General features: G+C 38.6%; 1 pseudogene; it reads right to left on the reverse strand.

Annotated features, from left to right (window-relative positions):
- Window positions 1-3,292: 3,292 nt before the first annotated feature.
- LOC102870034 lies at window positions 3,293-3,779 on the reverse strand (annotated as a pseudogene).
- Between the last annotated feature and the right edge of the window lie 15,670 nt (window positions 3,780-19,449).

Raw genomic sequence — 19,449 nt, forward strand, 5'->3', positions numbered from 1 at the left:
AAAAAGGAGTTAGCATTTACATACAATTAGTTTTAAAGTCATGTACACAGTGTGTGGACACTTAACTAAAAAATAAAGCCGTCAGTGCAGTTCCTTCCTTTGCCTGTAGTAAATAGCTAGATAACTCAAGTGTCAGTGGACGACCTAAGATCTATGTATAGGGACCTTAAGTTTTGCATAGGATTTTCAAACACATATTGTGTTGTTTCCTGTAAGTTTTGCAGATATGATGAGACTTAGATATTTAAAAACCATATTCTATCACCCATAGTCAACAGTCTTGGCACCAGCAGCCAGGAAATTAAAAGGCACATTGCCATGGGAAAGTCAGCTGTTAGGGACCTCTCCAAAGTACTGAAGAGTAATGGTGTCTCTCTGGAGGCTAAGGTGCGTCTGATACAGGCCATGGTCTTCGCAATCACTTGTTATGCATCAGAGAGTTGGACAATGACCAGGGAGGATAGAAGGAGAACTGATGCCTTTGAGCTGTGGTGCTGGAGAAGAGTACTGAGAATACCATGGACTGCTAGGAAAACAAACAGATTCATCCTGGAAAGGGTTAAACCGGGTGGCTCCTTGGAGGCAAGGATTCTGAGGCTCCGTCTAACATACTTTGGACGTGTTGTGAAGAGAGACAGGTCCTTGGAGAGGGACATCATGCTTTGGAGGGTGGAGGGACAGCGCAGGAGAGGAAGGCCCTCTATGAGGTGGATTGATTCAGTGACTGCGATAATTGGGATGGGAGTGTTGGAGACAGTGTGATTGGCACAGGACAGAGTGGAGTTTAGGGCTGTTGTACATAGGGTCGCTATGAGTCGCAGGCAACTCGACGGCACATAACAACAACAACAACAACAACAACAACAACAACATTCTATCACCCCATTTCCAAATATTAAGCTTGGTTCTAGATCTACTAGTGGCAGGCCCATTTGAAACACAGAGATTAAGTAAATGCATAAAGTGTATCAGTTAGAGAGTGTCAATCTTTGAACCAAGTCTTCATTTAAAACAGTGCCATCTGCTTATTGAAGTTTACGTAATTGACAAAGAAGAGAATCAGAGAGAAAGAGGGAGTCACTCAGAAAAGGGCTTCCATAGTGATTGAAACTTGAGAAGCCAGACTGAAGAGAGCCTGGGATTAAGTAGTTTTTTTTTTTCTTTTTGGACATAAGGTCGCTGTGAGTTGTACCTAACTTGAAAGCATCAAGCAGCTACAACAAAATCAACATAGTACATGCTCTGTCCTGCTTATTTGATTTTATGCTAAACTGTGTACATTTTACATAGCAAAATTTTTATAGACTTAGCTGTTTTTATAAGGTTTTACCTGTTTATAATACTCGTTACTGCTTCTTTCTGAATCAGAATATACACACCTAAAGTCATTTCAAAATATTTGACTTAGTATTTTACATTTCTTTTGTGATATCTCGGCATCCTATAAATATTTGCAGAGCTCCTGAAATGTTCTGGGAACTTAGTGAGTACCGGGGATAAAATAATAATGTAGCATGGTAAGTGATATTATATATTCAAGAACCGCTCTTGCAAGAAACGTTAAATGTGTCAATCAAGCCTGTGTGGATCCATGGGACTTGAGTTCAACATACATTTTCTGAGCACATAATATAGTTCTCAGACCAAACAGGAGGGGTCTAAATTGAAAATTAGTAGTAGAACTGTTCCAGTTTTCAACTTATTATCTTTCAGTTCTGAACTGAAATGTCATTGCTTGCTTTGAGATCTGTAACACAGAACTTTTAAGTATTTTCCTTTTTTGTGGCTGTTGTTGTTCATTTCTGTCATGTGAGCTCACACATATCTTAATGATTTTCCTTTTTTCGGCTTTGTGACTGTTGTTAATGTCTGTCAGGTGAACTTCTGCTTATACGATAAACACATTTGATCTAATGCAATATAAAGTCTGATGGTCAGATTCCATAAAGATTTTACAGTGTTGGAAGTGTCGTGGAGAAAGGGGAAGCCCTACTCTGTCTCTACTGCATCCTAGAGGGCTGCTATGAATTGGGATTGGCTTGAGGGCAGTGGGTTGGTGGGTTAATTTTAGGAACAATGTTATCATGCCTTGCTACCTCATTTGTTTTAGTCTGGAAACTTTGGGAAAACTGTCTCCAATGAGTAACCTCCTTGGTATTTGAAAAGTTGATGGCGTAGTTTCCAGCTTGATTGAAACACCCAAGCTTCCTCTATCTGACAAACTGAAGGACAAGTAATAGTCTTTCCAATTTGAAATAGTGTTAATTTTTGTCCAGTAGTGAGGATTGGCGAGGAATTGCAAAAAGGAAGAGACATTCTTTCCTGATCCCAGGGAGCTCTTCTCACCAGTCTTCTACGCTGCACCTAAGATCCAGCAGCTGTAGCAGGAATAGTCTTATAACGCCAGCCTCTTACAGTGTGCCACGTTTTTCCCTGACCTCGCTTCTGTGGCACACAACAGTGAATGCCCTCATCGTGAGTAGCTTCCCTTGGTACCCAGAAAGTTGATTCCCAGTAAGTTCCACTGGTGTAGCCACTGAACCGTGACTTCCCTGCCATTCAGTAAATCATGATCATGTCTTTTCTCAAGGAACCCTTGAGAAAATGACTGCTTCTTATATCTACAGTGATTCTATTCTTCAGAGTGTTCCTTTCTTCTTACTGCCCAACATTCATTACTCTAATGCCCTGTTATAATTAATCTTTAAATTAAATTTTCTGTTTTCAAATTATTGTGTGGTTTCAGTCTTCTGACTAGACCTGATTTACATAGACACTGGATCTCAGCTAGGGGAATTAGAAAAGCCTTCTTGTAAGAGCTCACTTCCCAGCAGACTTCTTGCTGTTGGGAAGATGATAGTAAAGAGGATGAGATGGAAGTAGGTGTTTCATGCAAAGGCAAACATTGTTTAGAATAAGATCCAAACCAGAGGCTTCTACACCATTCAGGAAATGGATAGAACTACAAACGCCCTATACTTCCTGACTCAGGAACTCTAGAAATGAGTGTCAGCAAATTTTCTTTTAATAAGCACTGCAGGCAATTCTGATGCACACTGAAATTTGAGAACAATTGCTTTGACTGGCAGAAATGTGGTTGAAATCTAGTTCTACAATACAATCTCTCTCTCTCTCTCTCTCTCTCTTCCCCTGCCTTAGGATTTATTTGTACAAGTAGAACAGGAGGACACCAGCCCCATGCAAATGTTCAGCAGCCCAGGGAGTTATACCAGTCCTTCTGTCCTCAGATGGAGAACTCAATTATGGAGCCTTTGCAGGGGCCTGGGCACCTTTAGGAGCCTGACTCAGAAAGGAGCCTGGGTTGAGGCCTTAGCTGGCGCCTGGGCTGCAGCCTTGGCTGGCGCCTGAGTTGAGGACTTTGCTGGAACTTCGACCTTACCTTGCCTTTGGATTTTGGCCAGTTAGGCCTGAGTCCCTCAGCAATGCGGGCCCGATCACGCTTTCCAAGCCTTGGATGGGCGATGTAGGCAAGTCGGCTGAGCTTGCGGTTGACCCCCCCTTGGGATCCTGGGCTTGACCTCTTTGGGCTTGACAAGAGCCTTCACAGCATCGACACGTTCATGCATGGCCTTGGCATTGTTAGCCTGCATCTTCTTTAGGCCCTTGTTGTCGTGCTTCTTGGCAAAGCACATGTTCCTCAGGAATTTGGGGTCTACCCCCTTAAGAAACTCATATAGTTGCGACCTTGGTTTCTTGATACCATTTCTGTGCCATTTTCAGGATTGGTTGTGTGTGGTGTGGTTCTTGGACTTGGTCATGTCCGCACCATCGCCGAAGCTCCCAGAGCCCAATCTGTCTCTCTTTATTGTCAGGTCACAATCAACTCACAGTTGACCTCCTCTGGGTGTCCAACACTGTAAATTGCGTGACAGGAAATTGTTGATTTCTCTCCCATGGAGCTCCTGGTGGATTTTAGGAGTTAAAAACATTAGGTTACGAGTGCAATTTTCTACAGATGACACCACCTGAATGCCTTAATAACCATTACAATGATGATGATGATGGTGATGATGATGATAAATGATGGTGCTTTCCCAGTTTTTGCTGTTGTAGTTAGATGTCACCAAGTTGAGTGTGACTCATTGTGACCTTAGGAACAATAAATCAGAACTCTGTCCAATTCTATGCCATCCTCATTATCTCTTGCACACTTGAGTGTATTGCTGCAGTCCCTGTGTCAATCTATCTTGCTAAGGGTCTTCCCTCTCTCACTGACTCCCCACCTTTCCAGGCAGGATGCCCCTTTCCAGGGAATAGTCTCTCCTAATAACATGCCCCAAATTCGTGCAGTCTCATTAAGAATAAAGAGTATTTGAATAGTTTGCATGTGCTTTATAAAGTACCAAACGAGCAAACAAATCTATCTGGAGTAAGTATAGCTAGGACACTTCTTAAGCAAGGATAGTGAAAGTTCAACTCATATACTTTGAGCAGGTTCCAGGACTTGGAAAAAGATATAATGATTTCCTGGAAAAATCAGAGAATCAGTAAAAGAGAGGAAGGATCTCAGTGAGATGGCTGTAGCTAGTGACAGCAACAGTGGCCTTGAACATGGACATGATTGTAAGGATAATGCAGGAAAGGGCAAAATTTCTACCTGTAGTTCATTGAGTCACTATTACTTTTGTTTTGCTGAACAGCAACCAATACCACCACCAAAATGTGTTCATAATTTAAAATTTCTAGACAGTTGCTGTTTTAATCTTGTCATTATGTTCCATTCAACTGAATACAACTCATACTTGCCTGCAAACAACAGACCTCAAAATTTACCTAATCCTGATAATGTCTAAAATGTTTAAGCCCATTTTTTCAATCCCTGTGTGATCTGTCTTGTTGAAGTTCTTTCTCTCTTTCTCTAACCTTCCACCTTTCCCGGCATGATGCCAATTCCAAAGACTGGGCACTCCTCACAACATACCTAAAGTATTTAAGATGAAGTTTCACCAGCCCTGCCTCTGATAGGGCAGCCTGGTTGAATTTCTTCCAAGAGAGAATTGTTTGTTTTTTTGACATTCAATTCTGTTTTTTATTTCAGATCAATAGTTAATAATATGTGCAAGCATTATAATGAAAAGACATCAATTTTTTGTATAGCTAAGTTTATAGCAGCATTATTCATGATTGCAAGAATATGGAAACAGATCATATGCCCATCAACAAATGAATGGATGGGGAAATTGTAGCACATTCAATGGAATACTACACGGCACAAAGGAGCCAAAGTTTTGTAAAATACGATAAAATGTGGGAGAGGCTGAGTGAACCAACTCAGTCTCCAAAAGCAAATATTGCATAAGACTATTATTGTCAAAATAGAAGGATAGCTAGTGAAATATGTTTAAATGTCTGTACAGAGAAGGGGAAATGACAACAGGGTGGAAAAAGAGGAAGGGTGGAATTTACCTCTGTATGGGTTGAGGCTCAATGTCAAGAAGACAAAGATTCTCACCACTGGACCAACTGGCAGCATCAGGATGGATGGTGAAGAGATTGAGATTGTTCACAGCTTTAGTTTGCTTGGCTCCACAGTCAACTCTCTTGGCACCAGTAGCCAGGAAATTAAAAGGTGCATTACCATGGGAAAGTCTGCTGTTAGGGACCTCTCCAAAGTACTGAAGAGTAATGGTGTCTCTCTGGAGACTAAGGTGAGTCTGATACAGGCTGATTGTCTTCACAATCAATTGCTATGCATCAGAGAGTTGGAAAATGACCAAGGAGGATAGAAGTAGAATTGATGCCTTTGAGCCGTGGTGCTGGAGAAGAGTATTGAGAATACCATGGACTGCTAGGAAAACAAACAGATTCATCCTGGAAAGGATTAAACAGGGTGGCTCCTTGGAGGAAAGCATTCTGAGGCTCCGTCTAACTTACTTTGGACATGTTGTGTGGAGAGACGGGTCCTTGGAAAGGGACATCATGCTTGGGAGGGTGGAGGGACAGCGCAGGAGTGGAAGGCCCTCTATGAAATGGATTGATTCAGTGACTGGGATAATTGGGGTGGGAGTCAGAGACAGTGCGATTGGCACAGGACAGAGCAGAGCTTAGGGCTGTTGTACATAGGGTCACTATGAGTCACAAGCGACTCGATGGCACATAACAACAGCACAACAACACAACAACAACCTAAAGGTAACAAAGTTTAGCAGGCAGATTCAGGGGAGGGGAAGGAATGGGAAAGATTCAATTGGGACTTGGAAAGATGATGTTATAACAGATATAGGTCAATGGTAATTTATTGTGCATATGGATGATTGTATGGAACAAAATGTGAATGAAGGATTGTATGAAAATCTAAAAATAATAGAGGGTGAAAGACATCAATACTTCTTCAGTATTCCTTATTTATTGCTCAACTTTAAATTGCCTAGAAAGCAACTGAAAACATCATGGCCTGGATCAGGTGCACCTTCGTATTTACACTGAAATTCTTGCTCTTTAGTAATTTGAAGAGGTCCGTGAGAGCAGTTTTTACCAATGCACCGTATCTTTTGTCTTCTTGGCTATTGTTACCTTGGGTGTTTATTGTGGGTCCAAGTAAAATGACATCATTGACGACTTCAGTCTTTACTTCATCTGTCATGAAGTTGCCTATTGATCCGGTGGTAAGGATTCTGGGGGTTTTTTTTGTTGTTGAGACGTAATTCATATTTAAGGCTGTAGAATCTTTGCTTTTCTGTAATCAAGTGCTTCAAGACCGTTATTGTAATGCCTCAGTACAAACAACAAGAGAAATAAATGGCAGAATGTGAAAAAGAAGTAAAATCTACCAGATAAGGGGGAAAGACAGAATTTCTAAAAAGAATACAATTTTAAAATACCAAGTGCGTGATACTATGATTTTAAACTTTTATAAGAATGCCATCTCCCAGCCTACAGAGGACTAAACTCTCCATTGAAAAGAAATCATTCTTGCCTTTCAGCTCACACTAAGCTGCATGTATCAATGTGACAAAGTGTCCTGCATGACCCACTATTAGGAACTTCTCCACTAACTAGGTTTTGATCATTTCATTGATTTCTTTGTTGCCTAAAGTCATTCAATAAAAAGCCTTTTTACTGTATACTAGGAACAGAAAAGTATTTTAAGGTCATTTTATTCATGTGTATAAAATGTAAAAAATATTTCCATTAGCTAGAGCTCTATTTGCTTCTTCTCAAGGTTAATTGTTTCTTCTGATATCCAGTTGCAACCTATTATTCTTAAAATCTGAGATTAGCAAAATGATACACAGAGGAAGTATTCAATATCTGGAGAATACAGAAGGAGGCTTTGGTTCTTTGTACGCATGGACCAAATTAATATTCAAAATTTAGCTTAAAAATATGAAAATATATGACAAATTATGTTACAGGATTTTCCCTAGATTTTCATTTCAAAATAGGGCAAAAAAAATATCCTGAGCAAAAATAACAAGCAAGAATGTACACACACACACACACACACACACACACACACACACATTCTCCATTTTAGAAATAGATAATTTAAGTATGTTTTCCCAACAATTTCTCAGAAACAAATTCTATAATCCAGGTATAAGTTTTCTGGCTGCTGGAAACAGAGATTCATGTAAAAGCATATGAGAACTAGATAACAATGCTCTAATAAGGATTAAAAAACTATCTTAAAAGTCTCAAGCTTCTATTTCAACCTACAATTTCCTGAAATATTTTGGTGTCCCCAATTATTTTTGGTATAATGATTCTGTGTATTTACTCCACTTCTGTTTATGTTTCCTGCACCCTTCAATGTTTTACTAGTAGAATCATCCAGAATTACAACTCACAAAATGGGTTTGTTTTGCAGTTCTTTCAACTTGAGATATGTCGAGTTGTTCTCTTTTTATTCTTTGAATCCAGCTCTCTTTGCATATTTCATTAAAATACCTTACTTGTCTTCTGGAGCTTCCTTTGGAATCTGTTCGTCTCTTTTATTTCTGTAACTTTCCCATTTGTTTTGACTTTTAGATGCTATAGTGCACATTTCAGAGTCTCTCCTGACATTGCCATTACTATTTTTTTCCTTTTCCAGTTATGAAATGATCTTTTGCTCTCTTATGAAGGATAATTATTCTGTTATCTCACAACTCATCTGATCTTTTTTCATTAGTATTCAATCTTTCATTTTCTTTAGATGATTTTTAAATTCATATGGCATCAACTTTAGCTCTTATGCTAATTCTTTTGAGTTTGTTTTAATTTTCTTTAGCTTTGAACTTGAACCTGCACAATTAGCATTTGTTGGTTTGTTCAACAGTTAACACCTGACCTTGTTTTGACTGCTGATATTGACCTTCTCCAATAATTCTTTTCACATATGTACTGAATCTGATTCTCAGAAAACTGAAGTTTTGAACACAAATATGCTTGGCATATAAGAAAGTGCAATCAAAGGAATGTTTAAAGTGGAAAAAAATGTGCTCTGCCATAAACTAGGAAACTAAAATCTTGTATTAAAGAGGCAGGAAAAAGTACACAGGAAAGGCTGCATGAATTTATGAAACTATAGTGAGAGACTTCGGAAACCATAGAGCAGATACTTCATTTTTCAGTTGGGGCAAACTAAAGCTCAGAAGTATTATAAGACTTAATGACAATGTCCTCAGGCAAACGGATTCTGTAAGATCACTACAGTCATTATTAAAATTACCTGGTCCTGTTTACTTGGTCAGAGATGTGCTCTATTTCTCACTTTCTTAGGTGAATTCCTCTAAAGGGAAAGATAACATCAGTAAATGTTTCCCTCTCCTAACTAATTTGCTTATTTAATTTGTCGTAGGATCTATGGATGCTTAATATAGAGGTGGCCAGGAGGCCAATTAACTTCCTTCTAAGTTCTTCGTTGCTGACAAAGGTACTTGAAATCCAAAATATCTAACCTTCAAATAACCTTTCTCATAACTTGTCATACGTTGTGAATTTTATTACAAGCACATATGCTCTAAATTCCTGGCCAGGAAAAAAAAAACCAAAAAACAACAACAACTCACTTTGATGGTAGTTTTATTTTTGACCTGATGTTCCATTATTAAAAGCTACTTTGTTTTTCACTTTCAGCCTCTCTGCCTAACTTCCAACAACAAATATTCATAAAAGACAGCCTCTGCTTTTGCCACTGGGAGAGCCAAAGGGACACTAACTACAAATCAAGACTTAATGGAAAAGATCAGTATCTAGGTCCGTAATCCTGCAGAAGTGACTCAAGGTCTTTTATCACTTTTATTTGTAAAATTAGAGGTTATGAAGTGCAAATGAAGTTAGGGATATAACACTGGTATCCTGTATTTCAGGCAATAGTTCAAGGGGACACTAGATATCAGGACTCAGGCATTATGTGTGAGAATGGAAGGAATTCAGTTTAGAGAAACTAAAGTCAGTGATGTATGACTCTAATCTCTTCTAAAGATCTGATACTAAAAGTGTGTGACTTGGGAATTAGCTATCGTAGACTTTATTAGAAATACTGAATCTTGGACTTCTGGGATCCCAGTTGAGGCAGTGGTTAAAGTGCTTGCCTCTTAAACAGAAGGTTAGAAGTTAGAAGTCCACATTGGGGGAAAGATGTGTCAACTCACTTCAGTAAAGCCTTCGTGACACTATGGAGTAGTTTTACTAAGAAATCAACATCATTGAAAGGAATTATTATACAATATACATTAAAGAAAATATTTAAGTGTTACTAAGGCCATGGTATTTGCAATCGCTTGTTATGCATCAGAGAGTTGGACAATGACTAGGGAGGACAGAAGGAGAGTGGATGCTTTTGAGCTGTGGTGCTGGAGAAGGGTACTGAATGTACCATGGACTGCCAGGAAAACAAACAGATTCATCTTGGAGAGAATTAAAGCTACTCCTTGGAGGCAAGGATTCTGGGGCTTCGTCTGACATACTTTGGACATGTTGCCAGGAGGGACGGGTCCTTGGAGAGGGACATCATGCTTGGGAGGGTGGAGGGACAGAGCAGGAGGGGAAGACCCTCTATGAGATGGATTGATTCGGTGACTGGGGTAATCGGGATGGGTGTGTCAGAGGCGGTGCGGTTGGCGCAGGGTAGAGCAGGGTTTAGGGCTGTTGTGCATAGGGTCGCTATGAGTGGGAAACGACTCGACGGCACATAACAACAACAACAACATTCATTAAGCTACATCCTTTAGCTAAACAATCATTCATTCCAAGGCATGAGGTGGAAATGAAGATAATTAAGAGAAAATAAGTAATTTGTTATCATGAAGAAACGAAGATTCTAAATGCAGGTTGAGAATATGAATGAAATGTATGTTTTCTTGAGGTACAAATGGAAGAAAGGGGAGAGAGGAAGAAAGAAAAAGAAAGGGAGAGAGGGCTCAAAACAAACAATCATATATACACACAGTGTTTAATCAAATCCAACTCAATTGGATTCTAGATGCTGGTAGAGTAAGTTCAACGGTTGCAGTTTTGTCTCTTATACAGCTTCTGCTTTTCAGTTTTATTTGTGAGCTCTTCTCTCTCAGCTTAAGGAACCCTGGTGACACAGAGTTGAAAACATTTAACTGCTAAATGTTAAATTTAAATGCTAAAACCAGCTGCTCGTTTTATGTACTGTAACAGTCACAAATGTTGTCCTTTGAGATTTCTGAGTCAAGACTGAAGGACTTAATCCCTAATACTTGAACATCCTTGTTGGCCAATGTTTCTTAGTTTTGAGCTCACAGCTACATTTGCCTGGACAACATACAGACATCAAACTGAAGAGAACACTCTTCTCCAGCAGAAGCAGATACTGGTACATAAATACTTTGCTTCATTTAATTAACTTGAGAAAGTTCAGCTTTGGTGAGCCATATAGGATCAGTTGAGGTACTGACTATGAATTATTATTTATTTGTTTATTTGTCAAATGCTGTGATACATAGTATTGACTTGGAGTAAAATTCAACAAAGACTCAGTATGCTAATCTCCATCTCCAAATTGGCTTCTGCCTCTGGAATCCAAATTGTAATAATATTCTGCTTGTTACTATGTTCTATTTCATGCGATCTTTTAAATGATTTTGAGCTAATGATTTCCTTAGGTTGTTGTAGAGTACTATTGAGTTACAACTGAGCCATTGGGTTTTCAGAGGCAATAAATCATACAGTATGAGTTTATTCATCTTTTCCCTGCAAATAAACTGGTGGATTTGAACTGCATACCTTTAGATTGGTAAAATAATTCCTAATCACTAAGCCATCAAAGTTCCCTATTTCCTTATGAGTCCGAATTACAGAAATCTACTTTATGTTCATGAATAGACCTATAGACTTCTTGTTATGTGCTGTGGAGTTACCTGTGACTGATAGCAATCCAATGTACAATAACTTTTAACCTTTCCCTGTCCTGAGTCAGTCTCACTGTCTCTGACACACTTTCCCCCAAGGTCCCAGTAAAATCAATCCATCTCAATCAAGGTTTTCCTATCCTGAGCTGTTCCTCCACCTTTGCAAGCATAATGTCCTTATCCAAGAACTGGCACACCTTGCAACATGCCCAAAGTTTGTCAGATGGAGCTTCAGAATCCTTGCCTCCAAGAAGAAACTAGGTTTCACCCTCTCTAAGAAAGACAGACTTATTTGTTTTCTTGGCAATCCATGGTATGTTCAAGACTCTTCTCCAGCACCACAACTCAAAGGCATTAATTTTTCTTCTGTTATCCTTAGTCATTATTCAGCTCTCTGATGCATAGCAAGTAACTTTGTAGCCCGTGGCTTGGATCAGCCGTAACTTAGTCTCTCAACTGACATCACTGCTGTTCAGCTCTCTGGAGAGGTCCCTGACAGCAGGTTTTCCTAATGCAATTTTCTTTTGTTTTCCTAACTCCTGGTGCCTAGAGTGTTGATTGTGCAGCCGTGCAAGCTGAAATTGTTAACAATCTCAATCTCTATCATGGTGATTGGCCCAGTGGTGAGTATCTTGGGGTTTTTTCTGGTGTTCAACTCCAAACTATACTGAAGATTAAGTACAGTCCTTGACCTTCTGCAACAAATACCTCAGGTCGTCTTCAGTTTTGGTAAGAAGAGTTGTGTTATCTGCATATTGGTGTTAACAAGTCTTCCTTTTATGCTCTTGTTGCTAGGTGACATCAAGTTGAGTATGACACATAGAGACCCTATGAACAATAGATCTGAACCCTGTTCTATCCTGTGACAGCCTCACACTTCCTGACACACTAGAACTGATTGTGGCAGTCACTGTGTCATTCCACCTGGTAAAAGGTCTTCCTCTCCTTCACTTACCTTTCCGAGTGTCATGTCTTTATTCAAGGAATAGTTCACAGCAACATGACTGAGTATGTGAGGTGAAGCTTTATCATCTTTGCCTCCAAAGAGGATTTTGGCTGTACTTTTTCCAAGAAAGATTTGGGTTTTTTTTTTCCTTTTGGCATCCCATGGGGTGTTTAGTACTCTTCTCCAATTTCCTTGCATGTGTATCGATATTATCCTGTCACTCATAACATTGTATTTCAAGATGGATCTAGAAACAGTCTTTTAAACTATGAATATAGTCCCATTTTCTTCATCTTTTCATTTCTAGCATACTGAGTTTTATTATTGTCTGATTCAAACTGTCCCTTGTTAACCTTCATTTAGCCAAGGCCTACTATGTCAATGTCTATGTGTTAGATTTCTTCCTTAACAATGTCCAATTTTCCTACATTTATATTTCTCACATAACATGTTCCAAATACTTGTGTTTGTTTGAAACTGTTCCTGCTCCATTCTGATTTCTTATATGACTACTAAGCCAGTCTAAACTAAGTGTTTCTTGTTGTACATAGGGTTTTCAAAGTCCTGTTATTTCAGAAGTGGATAGCAAATCCTTCTCTGAATCAGCAAATCCTGTTCTGAAGGTTAGAGTGACAGTGCAAGAGAGGGAGACCCTGGATGAGATGGATTGATACAGTACCTGGGGTTGTGGGGGTTGGTGTGTTGGAGTTAGTGAGACCGGCTCAGGCCAGGGAAGAGTTCAGAGCTGCTGTACATATGGTCCCTACACATCACAGGCAGCTCAACATCGCATAACAGCAAAACATACTATATTGGTTATTTTTTAAAAGCCTCTTGTTTAGAGTTAACAAGACCTTGGGTAGGATCTTTGTTATATTTTGTTATACTTTGGAGGAACATTCTTATAAGTGGTACAACGGTCATTTGTCAATATTTTGGACTGAGGTAACCTGGGTTTGCCATGATGCTGTTTCTTGTACTACTGGGGTGTCAAATGCCGTAATGGTTACCCATGGTGCACAGTGTTTAGTGGAACTACTAGTTTAAGACAGGTTTGGAAGGAGGAGTTTCATCTACTTCCTAAACCACATGTACCTGGAAACTATGAGCTTTGATAAATGTCACTAGTTATAGAAAGGTTTTAGAACTTTTGTGCATAGGGTCACTATCAGTCATTCTCGAGTCATTAGCAATCAACAACAATAAAAATTAATAATTGTTTATTATATGTTTGGTCATTACTGCAGAAGTTTGCAGAAACTTAATTTCTTCCTCTTTGTCTTTATTGTTATTGTTAGGTGCCGCCGAGTAAAGCATGATTCATAGTGACTCCATGAATAAACACATCTGAACTCTGTCCTATCTTGTTGCACTCTCACAATCTCTGACACACTTAAGCCCATGGCTGCAGTCAGTTTGTCAAGTCACCTATTTGTGGGTTCTCCTCACTTTGACCATTCTTCCACATTCCCAAGCATGGTGTTCCTCTCCATGAATAACTTCTCCTATAAACATACTCAAAGCATATAAGAAAAAAGATTTATCATCTTGACTTTAGTACTTAATAAAATTGAGTAATAGTTATATTAATAAGACTTCTTTGTCTGTATATGGATATTATCCTATCAATGCCAGCATTTTGCTACAGAATATATTTCATGGAAATATTTTTTAAACATTGAATTAAATATCATTATCCTTCAACTTGTCATTTCTTTTATAGTAAATAATTTGATTTCCTAATTCAACATAGCCAATAACAGTCCATTTTAGACCAGTATGACTTCTCATTATCAATATGACACATTGTTTACTAACAGTGAAGTGTACTTAAAACTCTTACTAAAGAAGATCAAAGACTGAAGGTTTCGGTGTGAATTATATCCCAACATAAAGGAAAAATAAAATCCCCATGTGTGGACAAATAGGCAACATCATGTTAATGGAGTAAGCTCTTAAATTGTCAGTGATTCCATTATATATCATCCACAATCAATACACATGAAAGTAGCAGTCAATAAATTAAATGTCTTGTTGCACTGGAAAATTCTGCTCCCATGAACCTCTTTAAAATATTAAAAAAAATAAGAATGTCACTTTAAAGACTAACTTGCATGACGTACTTACCAGGTTATACCAAGAAATCTAGAGTTCAACTACTTGGTAGACTGACAGGAAGAGATATGTATTTATTACCATTCAAAAAAAATGACCCAACAGAGTGTGAAAATTATAGAAAAATATCCCTAATATTAAATGCAAGCAAGATCTTGTTGAAGTTTATCCAAAAACGGATGGAACAGTACATCAGCAGAGATGTGCAACTGGGTTTTGAAGTGGCTTTGGCTCTAGAGACATTATAGCCAACACTAGACAAATCTTGGCCAAAAGCAGAGTACTAGAGGAATATCTACCTGTGTTTCATTGACTATGCAAAGGCATTTGACTGTATGGATCATGAAAAATTGTGGCTAACCCTAATAAGAATGGGGATCCCATAACAATTAATTTTGCTCATGAGAAACTTATACTTGAACCATGAAGCAGTAGTGAGAACAAAGCAAGGAAACACTGCATGGTGCAGGATCAGGAAAGATGTACATCAGGTATGCATCCTACCTCCATATCTTTTCAATTTATTTCAATCTATATGCAAACAAATTATTCAGGAGGATGGACTTTATAAAGATCAACGTGGCATCAGGATTGAAAGAAGACTCTTCAACAACCTGCATTACGTGGCACAATCTTGCTTGTTAAAACTAAAGAATTATAAAAACATTTGCTGCAGAAGGTCAAGGACTGCAGTCTTCAGTATAGACTGAAGCTCAACATCAAGAAAACAAAAATTCTCACCACTGGATCAATTGACAGCACCATGACAGAGAAGAAATTGAAATTGTGAGTAATGTCACTTAGCTTGGTCCCACAATCAAGTCTTGATACCAGCAGTCAGGAAATCAAAAGACAAATTACATTGGGAAAATATTCTGACAGATACCTCTCTAGAGTACTGAGAAGCAATGATGTCAGTCTGGAGACCAAGGTTAGCCAGATCCAGACCTTTGTCTTCACAATTACTTGCTATGCGTCTGAGAGATAGACAATAACTAAGGATCCTGAATAAAGGATCAATGCCTTTGACTTGTTGTGCTGAAAAAGAGTCTTGATTGTATCTTAAACTGCCGGGAGAACAGAAAAGTCTGTCCTGATGAGGGTGAAATCAAGCTACTCCCCCGAGGCAAGGATTATGAAGCTCAATCCCACATAATTTGGCCATAAGGTCAAGAGAGAAGGACATCATGTTTGGAAAGGTGGAGGGGCATGCAGTAGAGAAAGGTCCAGGATGAGATGGATTGACTCAGTGACTGGAGAAATGGGATTAGGTCTGTCAGAGACAGTGAGATTGGTTCAGGATAGGGCCAGTTTCAGAGTTGTTATATATAGGGTTGCTAAGAGTCACAGGTGACTTGATGTCACATAAGCAGCAATAACATGATCAATTGCTTCAAAGGTATATGAACTTTGGACAACAAATATTAAAGACGTTAGAATAGCTGATACTTTCAATTTTGATGTTGGCAAAGAATATTTCCTATTACATTAACTGCCAAAAGATGGATGGAAAATCTTTCTTGTTAGACGTATAGCCAGAGCATTTCTTAAATATAAGGATAGTGAGATTTCATCTCACACATTTTGAGTGTATTCCTGGGGAAAACACAGAACAAAACAAAACAAACAAACAAATAAACAAACAAAAGAACCATCCATCATGCTTTGAAAAGTAATAGATCAAAGCAAAGTAAATAGTCTCCATGAAAAAGGTTGATACAAGACTGTAATCCAACTTGAGAACGTTAGACTCAACTTTAGGATCTCTTCTTCTTGCATTTATATAACAATGATCATAAGATTTCATAGAATATCCATAAGATTTTCAAAGCCCATTGTTTCAGAAGGGCATGACAAATTCTGATCCCTAGACATCTTAGCTGAGAAGGCTGTATGTGGGCACTATTCTTTATGGAGTTGTGCTGTTAACACAGAGACCTCATCTCTTTAGGAATTAAAAACTTCCAGTGTCTTTGTGGAAGAAATCCAGGCAATCTCATCTAATGTGATTTATAGACTCAGAAGAAGCAACGAGGGTCAACTTTGAATTGCCTCTAACTCAACAGCAATGAGCAATGAGTTTATGAAAAAGCATGTTACATCAGGAGTCCAAGAAGACTCATTAACTAAATGCAGTATGTAGATGATAAAACCTTGATTGGTGAATGGGAAGAGGAATTGAAGTATTTTCTGATGAGGCGCAAAGGTTACTGTTTTTAGTATAGATTACATCTCAATATAAAATAAAAATACTTAAAATTGAGTCAATAAGACAACAAGCAAACACAAAAGAAGACTATAAAGACTATAGTGGAAACAACAAAGAGTGTTAATATTTTTTTATCTTAAATGTCACAGTAAATGACAAAATGGAAAACACTAATGTTAAATAAGTTTAATGGAATAAAAAATATTTCCAAAATACATTTTTTTTCTTTGAAAGCAACTTTAGTGAGCTCTAAGGGAGATGTTAATTATTATTTCTTCTGAAACTGTGACAAACATTTTTTATTAGAATTCTAAGAAAATAGATTTTTGTTATGCTTTAATGCTCAAATTTTTAATATTTAATAGATTTAATTAGTATCTTCAAAGCATATACGTCTAGAAAGAAATATATTTAAACAGGTTTCACAGTTTTGGAGGAATTAATATTATTCCATTATCAGAAATTTAATGTACCCAAAAGCAACTTTGTGAAGTACACATGTGCTAATTAGGTCATTAGAGAACACATTTTGCCATAAACTTTTCAGCTACCAAGTACATAAAGTACAATGAGAGCTTAAAAATGTACTGTGTTTCATTTGTGAGTTTTCTGTAAGTTTTCCAGGCTAGAACTTAAGCATGTTATTGTTGTTGTTAGGTGCCATTGAGTCGAACATGACTCATTATGATCCTATGAACAAAAGATCTGAACCCTTTTCTATCCTGAGCCATCCTCACACTTCCTGACACACAAGAGCCCATTACCGAAGTCACCAAGTTATTTCACCGAGTTGAGGATATTCCACTCTTCTCAGCATCATTTCCTTCTCCAAGGAATTGCCCCTCCTGGCAACATGCTCCAAGTATGTGAGGCGAAGCCTCATCATTTTGGCCTCCAAAGAACACTCTTTCTGCACCCTTTGCAAGAGATATCTGTTCCTTCTCTTGACCAACCATGGGATGTTTCGTGCTCTCCTCCAAGACCACAGCTCAAAGGCGTCAATTCTGTCATCCTTAGTCATTGTCCAGTTCTCAGATATACAGCAAGTAAACAGAAAGACAATGGCCCAAATCAAACGCAACTACTTATTACTTCCAACTTAAGCATAATGAGGGTGAAAATTCATTTCTCTTTGAAACATCAGCACCCCACAACATTTCACGTACTCTCTCATTGACATTGAGTCAGAACTGATTTAAAGCTGAGCCTTGAGCTAGTTTTCAAAGATTTTTAATCTCACGGAAGGAGATTGTCTATTTACCACTGAGTTGTTTCTGACTTAATGCAAACCTGTAGGTCAGAGTAGAACTCCCTCAAAAACTTGCTAAGGCTGTAAACCTTTATATGAGCATACTTATGTATTTCTGCAAGGACTGGTTCTTCCTAAGAGGAAGTTACATTATCATTGCCTGCAAGGAGCACTCTGGTTACACTTTCTGCAAGATAAATCTGTTTGGTTTTGTGACATTTTAAATAGACTGTAGCAACATGGGGACAGCAGAGTCTGACCTCTACTAAATCCACAAGGTGAAAATGTCTCCATCAAGAATATCCACAGCACAAAACCAATTCCCTTCTCAGACTTGGTCTCTACTTCCCATACTGGCTTCTACTTATCCTAACACCAATTACATTGCTTTATTACAGGATCTGAAATCTGTTGGAGAAGCTACATAGGTCTCAAAGAACCTTACTGGTTGGAAACAGGATGCGATGACTCAGTTTGGAAAGTTTCTAAAGAGTGTTTGCAGGCTCTTTGACCATAAACCTTCAGTCTAAGTCAGTGTTACAAAGTTGCTTTGTTGTTGTGTTTATGTGATCTTGAGTCACCTGTGACTCATACTGACTCTATTTACAATAGCTCCAATGCTGGTGCTGTCCTGAGCCAGTCTCACTGACACCAACACAGCTACCTCTATTATTCTAATTATTGTATCAATACATCTTACTCAGGGTCTTCTTCTCATTCACTGTCCCTCCAAACTTCTGATAATGATGTCCTCCTCCATGGACCAGTCCCTTCTTGGCCACATGCTCAAAGTATGTGAGATGGAGTTTCAAAATCCTATCTTCCAGGGAGAAACTTGGTTTCACTCTCTTCAAGACAGACTGATTTGTTTTCTTGGCGGTGTATGGTATGTTCAAGACTCTTCTCCAGCACCACAACTCAAAGGCATCAATAATTCTCCTGTCATCTTTAGTCGTTGCCCCATTCTCTGGTGCATAGCAAGTAATAATGGTGAATGAAGATCATGGCCTGGATCAGGTGTACGATGGCCTGGATCAGGTGTACTTAGTTTCTAGACTGACATTATTGCATCTCAGTACTCTGGAGAGATCCTAGACAACAGATTTTCCCATAGTAATTTGGCTTTTGATTTCCTGAGTGTGGGTGCCAAAGACCTTTTTAGTTTGGCCATTTTTGACTACTTTTCTTAGTCTTCCAGCAAGCTTGAGGGGGAAAAAACACTCTTGACCTATCTGTTAGTACAGGTTTAACTGGTGCATGAATATATGGGCCCAAAGGCAATGCTCGGCACTCTGCTTTTTCTTCCTTGCTGGTGTGAAATTCGCCCTCTTGCTGTTAAACTTGTGCTACTGAAACTGGATGGAAACGGAAATGTGTAACGATGTCATGGTGATCAGTTTACACACAGCCTGTTTCAAGTTCCCTTCCAATAAATATGGTGACAATCAAAGCCAGTTGCTAGAAAAACCATTTGGCACAGTAAACCCACAACACTAAAGAGCTCCATGGATATTCAGTATTCTCCAACCATACAATTAGTTAAAGAAAACTGATTCTTCTTCTTTTATCCTTTTGCATTGCCCAACTTTTAGATGCAGAGGAAGCA

The sequence above is a fragment of the Elephantulus edwardii genome, unplaced genomic scaffold (genome assembly GCF_000299155.1).
Source record: "Elephantulus edwardii isolate Elephantulus edwardi_28Jun2011 unplaced genomic scaffold, EleEdw1.0 scaffold00142, whole genome shotgun sequence".
Classification (NCBI taxonomy): domain Eukaryota; kingdom Metazoa; phylum Chordata; class Mammalia; order Macroscelidea; family Macroscelididae; genus Elephantulus; species Elephantulus edwardii.